The sequence below is a fragment of the Phoxinus phoxinus genome (genome assembly GCF_949152265.1).
Source record: "Phoxinus phoxinus genome assembly, chromosome: 1".
NCBI classification, from domain to species: domain Eukaryota; kingdom Metazoa; phylum Chordata; class Actinopteri; order Cypriniformes; family Leuciscidae; genus Phoxinus; species Phoxinus phoxinus.
In genome coordinates this window covers 12,718,469-12,730,968 of record NC_136876.1, presented here as the reverse complement: position 1 = coordinate 12,730,968, position 12,500 = coordinate 12,718,469, and the positions used below count along the sequence as shown (strand labels likewise).

Below are 12,500 nucleotides of genomic sequence, written 5' to 3'. Positions count from 1 at the left end.
CATCTATCATCCATCCATCTATCTATCTATCTATCTATCTATCATCCATCCATCCATCCATCTATCTATCTATCTATCTATCTATCTATCATCCATCCATCTATCTATTCATCCATCTATCTATTTATCTATCTATCTATCTATCTATCTATCTATCTATCTATCATCCATCCATCTATCTATCATCCATCCATCTATCTATCTATCATCCATCCATCCATCCATCTATCATCCATCCATCCATCTATCTATCTATCTATCTATCTATCTATCTATCTATCATCCATCCATCCATCCATCCATCATCCATCCATCCATCCATCCATCCATCCATCCATCCATCCATCTATCTATCTATCTATCTATCTATCTATCTATCTATCTATCTATCTATCTATCTATCTATCTATCTATCATCCATCCATCTATCTATTCATCTATCTATCTATCTATCTATCTATCTATCTATCTATCTATCTATCTATCTATCTATCTATCTATCTATATATCATCCATCCATCCATCCATCCATCTATCTATCTATCCATCTTTGAATGTCAATTATTTTTACATTTAAATCTGAATTTAAATCTGCATCTTGTTTGTTACATCAAACCATATTCAAGTTAAATTGGATTTTGAACTTTTTGGCTTTTGCCTCGAGCATTCTCGACTCATTTCTGAATGATGCACAGCCCTTGTCATATTGTGTTGTGTATTGTTGTATAATACCCATACACCCAGATTCTCCATGATGCCTTCATCTCAGTGTGATGTGAAGATACACCTACACACACACAACGACTGCTGACACACACACTGAACACACTGTCGACATCGGTCTCCTCCACACACTGCTCACACAGGCCCAGACACGCAGGCTCACCCGATGACCTTGTGAATAACCACAGATGAGCTCGGTCACACACACACACGAGTGTCACTGCTGCTGTGAAAAAAGTATACTTTATTGTATTTTTAATATATTCCCTTTTTCAATAGTACATAAACAATTTTTTTTACTATCTTTAAATATATTCAAAGTATATCAGCATCATGCTTTAACCTATTTTCACAATACAACTTTTAACACACTTTAAAATAATTGCACTTTAGTATATTTTCTAAAAATATGGGCTACTTGAAGTGAAAATTATTTTTAAAAGTGTATTTATTTGCACTTCATTAAAAATATATTTGAGGCATATTTTAACTGTGTGCTGGAAATGATCATTGTAACTATGTATCGAAAGTATACTTTCAAAACACATTATTAGTACACAATAGTATATTAAGTAATATTTGTTTATTAATGTGCATTTGTTATTGAAGACAACGTGTGCAATTTATAGTATTTGGAATATAATATAATATACTTATGGTATATTGCTTGTATGTTTCGAAGACACTCATAATGAATTTGTAATGTACTTGTCAGGGTGGGAAATTAGCACCCGCCACCCGCCAAGGGCGGGTACTTTTTCAAAGTGGCGGGTCACTTTGCCGTGTATACCAGCCACAGTGGCGGGTGGATTATAATAATGCTGCGTTCGCACCAAAAGCGAACTATATGGGGAGGCTGCAGACCTGGAGCCGGTAGATATAGGACCCAAACAGTTTTACGCCCCTGGCAGTTTTACGCCCCTGTTGTTCCTGATGCGTCCAGTAGGGGGATATACTGCGAAATAACTATCATTAAATCGACGCTAACACATTAATAACCCGTCCATAGACTTGAAAATTTTGTGTTTTTTTGTTCATTTAAATATAAACGCTACAGTGTAGATCTGCACGGATTAAAATAGAAAAATAGATGCAGATATTCAGTCGGTGTTCACTCTCTTCACTCAGCCTACAGAAGACTTTTGTTTTTGTGAATTGAAAAATTAAAAATACACATAGTTGGATCAACTACGTGTTATGACAAGTAATGATATGACCTACTGCAGTTATAGGCCTACTCACCGTATGTTTTTATATGGAGACTAAGTGAAATATGTTGTTGTGAATTTATATAAAGTTACATTTAGATATTAACCATATTTAGACCATTAGACATACAGTAGCCTACCGTGTAATCATATGGATCCTCGATTTAATATCTGCTGTACTATTCTCTATTGATCGTCACACAGCTACAAAACAGTGTCCTACATACGTGGTAAGATAAATTTAAGCCAGATCGTCCTGAACTTTTTGGTAAATTCTGGGCAAGTTTCATCTGCATAAAGACAGAACCATCCAATGGCAAAACCTTTAAACTCAAAGGTTTCTAAAACAAATAATATCCTAGAGTCTGTTGTAAAGAACCTTTAATTTTTTATTGACAATGTAATATTGTATTGATTTGTGTAGCCTAATTCAATCTCTTTTGATGTCCGTATACCCCCTTGTTTTTTTTTTGTTTTTTTTGCCTCTTCTCACTGTTAATGTCTGTATCCTTTCATTTGCAATACAAAATAAATTAATTAATTAATAAAAAAAAAGATTAAAACCTCAATTCGTTTCGCTGTACAGTCTCCCCCTACTGGACGCATCAGGAACAACAGGGGCGTAAAACTGTCAGGGGCGTAAAACTGTTTGGGTCCTATATCTACCGGCTCCAGGTCTGCAGCCTCCCCATACTCAAAGCGAATACAGTTCGCAAAAATTAGCATCCACCGAGGGACCAGGACAGGACCACCAGACACGCATAAACGCGTCTTTACATTGACTTAACATTGAATGTATTAAGTAGTAACCAATAAACACATGCTGCGAGTGATTTCATTGTACGGATTGGACAGCCTTTGTCAAAGAATGCGGTTGCTAAGAAACAATAATACACTTTTGTCGAGTAACTCTTTTGATTGGTTTTCAGCGCTGCGTGTCACGGCGCTGAAGAGACCGTTATACTGTATAACTTATACAAATAGCTAAGCTGAGAATAAAAATAAAATAAAAAGTGTATATATATAGCTGAGCTGAGCTGGTGCAGAAGAAAGGGAAATTATTTTTAACCATGCGCGCGCGCTCTCTACACTGCTGAAGCGCGGATGATCTGAAAACACAGACAAGCTGGAGTTCAGCGATCTTTATTTGAGATTTTCTACTTAAATTAAAGTGTCATTCAGTCGGTCTGTGTTCTGTCACGAGCCGCTTGCGCTGTTTGTGCGACTAAATCTGCGATCAAAATGCAGGCTGATATCCAGCAGTGTTTTTAATGTTGATCATATATGAGCAAGAATGCAATGTTTCCCGAATACCCACACGATTTCAAATGTGACATTGATTTTATACAACAGTAAAAAAAAGGGTAACATTTAAGTGATGTACTGCATTTAAAACAGTATAGTCAGGCTTATTGCTCTATTTTGCAACGAAATCTGTGGCTTTGAACGAATCGTGAGATTCAATGAATGAATGACTCGATGACTGCCACCTACTGGCTATTTTAATGTAATATTTTTATTAATATTAAAAACGTTTTTTAACATTGCATATTTATTGAACATTGTTTTATTTAAAGCATTATTTATTTTTAAAAGGTATTATAAAGGTTAAAAATTAAATGAAAAAATGTATTAAAGGGGGCGAATATTGTCCCTTAATGGAAAAGGTGTGACTGCAGTCTAAGTGGAAGAGAGGAACTTAGGAAAAGGGATATGTAGAATTGCACAAGTGCTACTGCTAAAGAGTGCAATGTAAATAATTTCTCATAAGCTTAATTGAATGGCCTAGAGACAATAATTATGACATTTTTCTGTCTAAAGACTACATATAAAATAGCTACCTAAAGTAACTGCAGTTTACTAAAAGTAATGACTAAAAGTTTGCATTCATAAGCATTTTCAAGATGAAGACTAAGACTGAATCAAAAATGGTTGCCAAAATGAACACTGGCCTACACACACCAAGCGGACTACAACGCTGTTGCGTATGTATTAAATATGACTGATCATTTAAATAAAATGTTTTATTTAATTCAATTGAATTGCCTACATAGTAGCCTACATAATTATTTTCCAGGGTTTAAAATTTATACAGATTTGATATTTTCCCCTCATACTTATGTTGGAATGGGTACGAAGTTGGCATTGAATTTAATTTGAAATGGTATTGGTAAAGGTAAAGGTCTTAAAAAGCCTTGAATTTAAGCTGGAGGATCCTGGGGGTACCCTGAAATAAATAAAAAACGTATTAAAGCAATTTCTTTCTTGCAATTTGAATTCCGGAAAAAGTGGCTGGTAAAAAATATAAGTGGCTGGTAAAATTGGGCATCCACCAGCCACTGTGGCTGGTGGACAAAAAAGTTAATTTCCCACCCTGGTACTTGTAACACTAACAAAGTACACTTTAAAGGAACACTCCGACTTTTTGGGACTTGAGCCTATTCACCTTATCCCCCAGAGTTAGATAAGTCCATACATACCTTTTTCATCTCCGTGCGTGCTATAAGTCTGTTTGACGCACCCACCGCTAGCCTAGCTTAGCACAAAGACTGGATGTGAATGGTTGCAGCTAGCATACTAATCCAAATAAGTGACAAAATAAAACAAACATTTTCCTATTTACATGTTGTGATTTGTATAGTCACAGAGTGTACAAAAAACAAAGTCACATGAGACACAGACATATTTTAACCGTATAAATACTGGGAACTATATTCTCTGAAGGCGAAGCACTGCTACTTGGGCGGAGTGATAACCGCAGCACCTGAGACGCGCCGTTTTTTCTTCTGTCAACAAAACCAACGTGACTACGTGACCTCTAGCTCCGCTCAAGTGTTACTGGGACGACAGAGCGCGTTCGAGGCAACAATACTAACATTACAGGGGATACATGGAGCCCGTAAACAATTGCAATAGTAGTTACCACCCTATTCAGATAATAGTGTCACTAACGTTACATTAGATCTAAGTTAGCTAATGGCACTGTTACAGTAACGTTAGGCTAAACATTTAAAAATATAACGGAACACTTACCGCAGCCGCTCCACTTTGTCCTGTGTTATGTGATATCGATGGGATGGCCGTATCCTTCAGCACACGTTTCATGGTCCTTGTGGCAAATTCCATTTTTTGAAAATAGTCGTCCTCAGTGAAATGTACCGAGCAAACATAATGTCCCTTGATAATCTCATTAGGTGTGTTTTGATCAATATCCAGAGCAAGTAGCCATTTCTTCATCCGGTCAGCGTTTTTAGTTGGAATTCTATGAAACATCATGGTATCACCTGGTCTCCCTGTTTATTGTCACAGCTCTTTACAATACAGCGAAAATCCATTATTGTAAACTACGCTTTTACTATTTATAAATTGCTGACTCTGTAACCCAAACTCTGAACGAACTCTCTGCTCCTCACCTCGGCGCGTCTCAGGTGCTGCGGTTATCACTCCGCCCAAGTAGCAGTGCTTCGCCTTCAGAGAATATAGTTCCCAGTATTTATACGGTTAAAATGTGTCTGTGTCTCAAGTGACTTTGTTTTTTGTACACTCTGTGACTATACAAATCACAACATGTAAATAGGAAAATGTTTGCGTTATTTTGTCACTTATTTGGATTAGTATGCTAGCTGCAACCATTCACATCCAGTCTTTGTGCTAAGCTAGGCTAGCGGTGGGTGCGTCAAACAGACTTATAGCACGCACGGAGATGAAAAAAGGTATGTATGGACTTATCTAACTCTGGGGGATAAGGGGAATAGGCTAAAGTCCCAAAAAGTCGGAGTGTTCCTTTAATATAATGAATCAAGCATGTAATTAGTCTCTACACAGGCATACTTAAAGTATACTTGAAGTTGTTCCAATTTAGCACACAAAAGTACACTACATACACTTAAAAGTTATGCTTTACTACAATTTAATTACAACTAAAATATACTTATTACAAATAGTTGTTCCAAAATAGCACACTAATCATTAACACACTTGAAGTACACTTAATAGTCTGGCTGCAAGTATACTTAATATTTTTTTTCTTTTTCACCAGAGATATTTAGTTGTGTGTGATTCCTGTGTCTGTTCTGGGATCAGTTTCCTCAGTGTTTACGTGAGCCTTGAGATCCCATTGGCTGCCGTCCTGCATCATCGCTCAGAAACGCGGGTGAAATCCCCTAAGTTTCCAACTTATAAAACACACCGTCTCCCGCGGGACAAGCACTCTCAGGAGTCTCTGAGGAGCAGAAAGGATTCAATTAAACCCAGTTAAACAACAGGCCGCCACACAAACCGACTTCAAACGGAAAGTGCGAGTTATTTATGACAGAAGAGGAATGCTAATTAGATCTGCTAGCATGCTAACAGCGCGAGTCACTGAACGGGACACAAACACAGACTTTCATTCAACATGCAGTATAGCGTTTACTGGAGATATAAACACACAGACCCTCTTTAATATCTCAACTGTTGCTCCTATAGACAGCTGTGGGATTAAATGGAGATGGTTTTTCCAGAGCAAAAGACTCAAGAGTTTCAGAAAGGTCTCAGTATGCGCTCAAACATTTCTCAGTGAATTTTACCAAGATCATATTTGACATGTAGGCCTATTTTTTTTTTTTCTCTCATTAGGGATGTAAGGAGAAACATTCGAGACATGAGTTGATACATTAAAATGACATACCTATGAACTTGTTATTGTAAATCATGACAGAGCCAAAGGCCTGGGAAAAAGGTTTACAGAAAAACAGTGTAAAGTATGATTAAAATAAAAACACAAGGGAAATCAAATAAAACAAGCTATAAACATTTGATTAAAATAAACTAAATTTGATTAAAACGTAAATAAATAAAACATTTCATTAAATATTTAAAATATATGAAAATATTTGTTTAAAATTGATTTAAAAAAATAAACAATACATATATTAAATAATAAAATAAGTAGATAAAACAAATAAAATAATTGATTAGAAGTAATAATGAACAAATAAATCAAAATTGATTTAAATAAAAAATATATAAAATAAATAAATAAAAATAACGTTAAATAATATAAGTAAGATTAAACTAGATAACTACATTTGATTACAATAAATCAAATTTGATTTACATTTTTAAAAAATCATTAAAAAGTAAATAAAATAAAAAATAAATAAATTATATATTTTTTAAATGGATAACAATAAATAAATATACAATAAAAATACTAGATATATATTAAATATTTACAAGTAAATAAATAAAAATGATTAAAATAAACAAATAAATCATAAACTAATTTAAAAAAATTAAATAAATAAATAAATAAAAATTAAACTAAATAATATAAGCAGATTAAACTAGCTAACTAACTATAAAAAAATATAAAAAAATTATAAATATAAATAATATTCATTAAAAAAGAGGAAACAGATTGAACTAAATAAATTGTGATTATTGGCCTACATCTAAGAGTTACAGTACTATAGTGAGTATTTTCCAAATAATATTTTACTCATATTTTAGAATGTAAATGTTTCACAGTATAAACTGGGTCTTAATACATGAACATATAGGCCTATATATAGCTGCCTTTTAAATTAAAGGGTGAGGGTGATCATATATTTGGGGTCCGTGGCATCTAAAAGATTGAGAACCCCGTGATCTGAGCAACACACACACACACACACACACTCTCACACACACACACTCTCACACACACACACACACACACACACACACACACACACACACTCACACACACTCACAGTTAGCGGCCCCGGACCCCCGCAGCGGCAGAGAGACGCTTACCCCGCGCGTGACCCCGGCGCTGTTAAAGGAGCTTTTCTCCCTGTGAAGGAGTGAGAGGGAAAAAAAGGAAAACATTCCGCTTCCCGTAAGTCGGGAAGGGAGGGAGGGGGTGTTTTGGGAAGCTTGTGAGTCATCAGTTTTTCTGTTTCAAAGCCTGTCTCTCTGTCTCTCTCTCTCTCTCTGCCCCGTCATGTTCACAATCAAGCCCGAATCACTTTCTTGCTGGTTCAGTGACTTTCAAACGCATGTGTTGTTGATGTGTGTGTGTGTGTGTGTGTGTGTGTAATTGTAGGTCTGCACCTGCTCTGTCTAGTTACTGTAGTAAAGCCCTCCACACACACACGCTTTTGTTAGCGCTGTAATGCTTCTATATTTAGACGTTTCATAATCTCAGCCGTATCTGATGGGATATGAACATGTCAGGACAGAAAGAGACTCTAAACAAGTACAGTACATGAACACGGACACGAATGCTTGACCAGCACATCGCAAGCGCACCGTACATACAGTTTAGAGTTTAGGGACACCTTGCATGTGTTAATAATTAAAATAAAAAATAAAATAAAAACTTGTGAACAGGATGATCAGTTTAAATTGGTCTTTAACATTTAAATATCTCATGTATATTCTGAAGGGCAGTACTTAATGAAATAAATGAAATCTTTAAACAAAAGAAGAAACCATTTACACATCTTAATTCTGTGCAAAGGTTTTCACCCCCCACTCAGTCACTCCTGGAAAGGGTTCAAAAATGCAGATAAACCAAAAAAATGTGAGGAACCTGGATGATTTTTCTGAAGAAACACCAGCAGTTTAACTGAACAACTAACACACAACACAAAAACAGTCATTGATCATTCAGGTTACAACACAGTATTAAGAATCAAGAGTATTTAAACTTTTGAATGTGGTAAATTTTGTGGTCATTTTGTCTTGTGTACTATATGTCAGCACTGTTATGTGGACAAAACATTACATTTTTATTATCCGTCTGATTTGTTTTTATTTACTTTACTTAGATTTTGCAAGATGCATGTAAACTTATGAGCGCAAATGTACTTAATTTAATTTCTTTGGCACCAATAACCATCTAAAAATGCAGCTAACGTTTGTTCTTTATAAACCAACAATTTTGCGTTGGAAATTAAGCAAATTTCTCCATTTCCATTGATTGAGTAGGCCTACGTGTTAACTTTAGCTACTCTGCACCTGCATCTGTTGAGAAATGAGAATCATATACAGGCGTTTTCAGACTTTAATTTGCTGTATTTCTACTTGATTTCAGTCTGACACGAGTCTTTCCACACGCTCACGCTGAACGTTACGCATTCCTGGCCGCCACACGCTCCGTAGGCGCTCTAACAAGCCTTATCTGGGTTGCTGTTGTTTCATTCTCTGTGTCCTCGCAGATGTCTGTGGGAACAGACCCTCTTTAAAAAAAGCATTTACCGAAAACTAAAAGCCACACGGGCGAGAACGGGAGCCGCTTTCCCTCTGGAGCGAGTCCTATTTCTGGAGCTCACCATCAAAGCCTCATTATTTCACTCTTTTATGGCATATCTGTGGCTTGTGTTACGTAGTTGTTGTTGTGTAACAAATTCGGTCAGGGCACAAACCGCACAACCCACAGCCGCCACTTAGAGAGAGGCTGATCACGTGCGCTTCATGAGGTCAGAGCCACACGCGACTCAGACTGAAGCCGTTGTGCTCAAGTCCCACGGGTCACAGACACACACACACACACACACATGAACACCGTGATTCATTCTGATGCACAAGTACACTTGTGCTCGAAGAACTGCTGTTGAGACAGATGGATGGATGGATGGATGGATGGATGGATGGATGGATGGATGGATGGATGGATGGATGGATGGATGGATGGATGGATGGATGGATGGATGGATGGATGGATGGAAGTGTGAAGCTGGATGGATGGATGGATGTGTGAAGCTGGATGGATGGATGGATGGATGGATGGATGGATGGATGGATGGATGGATGGAAGTGTGAAGCTGGATGGATGGATGGATGTGTGAAGCTGGATGGATGGATGGATGTGTGAAGCTGGATGGATGGATGGATGGATGGATGGATGGAACGAACAAAGGATGGATGATGTAACAAACAAACAAACGAAGGATGGATGTAACGAATATGAATGAACGATGGATGGATGGATGGAATGAACGAACAAACAAAGGATAGATTGAATGAATGAAATGAACAATGGATGGAATGAATGAAGGATGGATATAATGAACAAACGAAGGATGGATGGATAGATGGATGGAACGAATTAACGAACAAACAAATTATGTAATGAATGAATGAACAAATGAACAAACAAAAGATGGATGGAACGAACGAACAAAAGATGGATGGATGGAATGAATTAATGAAGAAACAAACGATCAGTGGATGGATGGATGGAATAGACGAACGAAGGATGGAACAAATGAATAAAGAAAGGAACGATAGATGTATGGGTGGAATGAACGAACAAACGATGGATGAAATGGATGAAGGAACGATGGATGGATGGATTGAACGAGTCAGCAAACGAATGAATGATAGATGGATGAATAGTTGGATGGATGATAGATAGATAGATAGATAGATAGATAGATAGATAGATAGATAGATAGATAGATAGATAGATAGTCACTGTATGGTGAAAACGAGAGGCATTGACACACACACACTCTTATCAGCTATTGGATGCCAGCGTTTATTCCTCAGTGTTTTGCCTGTAATCATTGAAACATCTCTGGATTCAGAGTCAGACCGCAACACATCCCGAGCTAATGACGGAAACCAGCCTGCTTTATTGCCATTCCAGTAAAATAAATTCAAAAGCGGCCAAAAGCGGTGCACACATTACAGTAATCTGTTCCGTTGACTGCAGGAGGAACAACTTTATTGAAAAACTAAATGTGCAGCTGCAACACGACACACACACACACTTAAACGCACAAGAATACACACAACACATCCTCTGGCGCGGCAAGGTTTTCCTACAGTGAGTCACGGACGAGTGTGCCTTACATTTCCACTCCTGAGAGACACTGAGAGAAAGAGCTTCATTACAGACGTGCTGCAGCTGCTCTATACAAGCACACATGAGATCTGCTCAAATGTAATATCTGTGTGTGTGCCAGTGTGTAATTGACTACAGATTTCTATTGATCCACATGGGGGAGAAGAAAATGAACACACACATACACTCAGCTGTCTGCAAAGTCACTCTACATTCATCTGTTTTCACTCTTTTTTGACTCTTTAATATCTTTTTTTTTGTTTTTACTCTAGTCTAGATGCTTGTTGAGAGCGACACAAAATGATTTATCTGAATATGACACGTTCCTGGATCAACATCCACCAATCACAGTCCTGAACGTAGGGCTGGGTACCGAGTCTCGATACTTTTTAGGTACCGACCGAATTGCCTCGATACTATCGAGTATCGAAAAATGACATGTTGTTCGGTTCCAGATTTCGATACCTAGGGAGTTAACTCGTCAACGTCAGTGGTCAAACACATACATATGAAATACACAACGACACACATAAAGTCGCTCACGCACATACACGCAAACTCTACACACACAAGACGCGCGGAACATACTCATATGAGACGCGCGCGTGCACAAACTCTCCACGCGCATACTTATTTGAGACGCGAACACGCACACAAACTCTCCGCGCACATATTCATATGAGACGCGAGCACACACACATAATACCTTACATATGTGGAAAAGTCGATCAAAAGTGTGGGTACATTTCTCCAGGCTCGATGCCAACAGCGCGCGATGCAGAATTGCTGCAAAGACCGGTAACTTACCACGACGAATATGATGAAGACCTTGAAAGTGCACGGAGTAAACATAAGAGCAGAAAGTTGCTCCGTCTTCGACTGGTAAATGAAGAGATATCTTGTTGATCACTCCAGTGTTTATATTGCAATAAATAATAACCTACTGAATGTAGCCTACACTGCCGTTCAAAAATGTGTTGGTTAGTCAGAATTTCTTTTCAGTAAGGATGCATTAAAGTTATCAAAGGTGACATTAAAACATGTGTAATGTTACAAAATATTTCGTTTTTAAATAAATGCTTTTCTTTTTAATTTTTTATTCATCAAAGAATCATGAAAAAATGTATCATAGTTTCCAAAATATTAAGCAGCAAACTGTTTTCATATTTCTGAAGGGTCATGTGACTCTAAAGTAATGATTTTGAAAATTCAGCTTTGACATCACAGGAATAAATTACATTTTGAAATTTATTCAAATAAGGTTTTGTATTGTAATACTATTTCTCAATATTACTTAAGTTTTACTGTATTTTTTATTTAAATACAGCTCTTTATAAAACATTTTTTGTTCCTTTGTGCACTGGCTAAGGAGCATGAGTCAAACTGAAAAAAATAAAACCAAAGTTTTTCTGAGGTAATGTGTTATGTAATCTTGTTAAAATGGATTTCATAAAATTGGTATCGGAAAAAGTATCGTTAGGAACCGGTATCGAAACTGAGGTATCGAAATTGGCACCGGATCGAAAGATTTTGAACAATACCCAGCCCTACCTGAACGTGGACTGGTTGATAGGACTATTGACTGAGGAACATGTGCTGCTTGGGTCAATCATGTTAAACATCATTTCACATATTTGAAACAAGTTTTTTAAAATGCTAACTTATTAATGTCATGTAATGTACGGATGGATGGATGGATGGATGGAATGAACGTAGAAACGAAGGATGGAACCTATAAATAAATAAACGAA

At 36.9% G+C, this 12,500-nt stretch overlaps 1 long non-coding RNA gene across 1 annotated transcript in view; it reads right to left on the bottom strand.

Annotated features, from left to right (window-relative positions):
- Positions 1 to 6,059: 6,059 nt before the first annotated feature.
- Positions 6,060 to 12,500, bottom strand: part of LOC307001365 — a 13,452-nt gene continuing 7,011 nt past the window's right edge. The window contains exon 4 of the long non-coding RNA XR_013798215.1: positions 6,060 to 6,153. This is a non-coding gene — a long non-coding RNA (uncharacterized lncRNA). The remainder of the gene's footprint in view (positions 6,154 to 12,500) is intronic.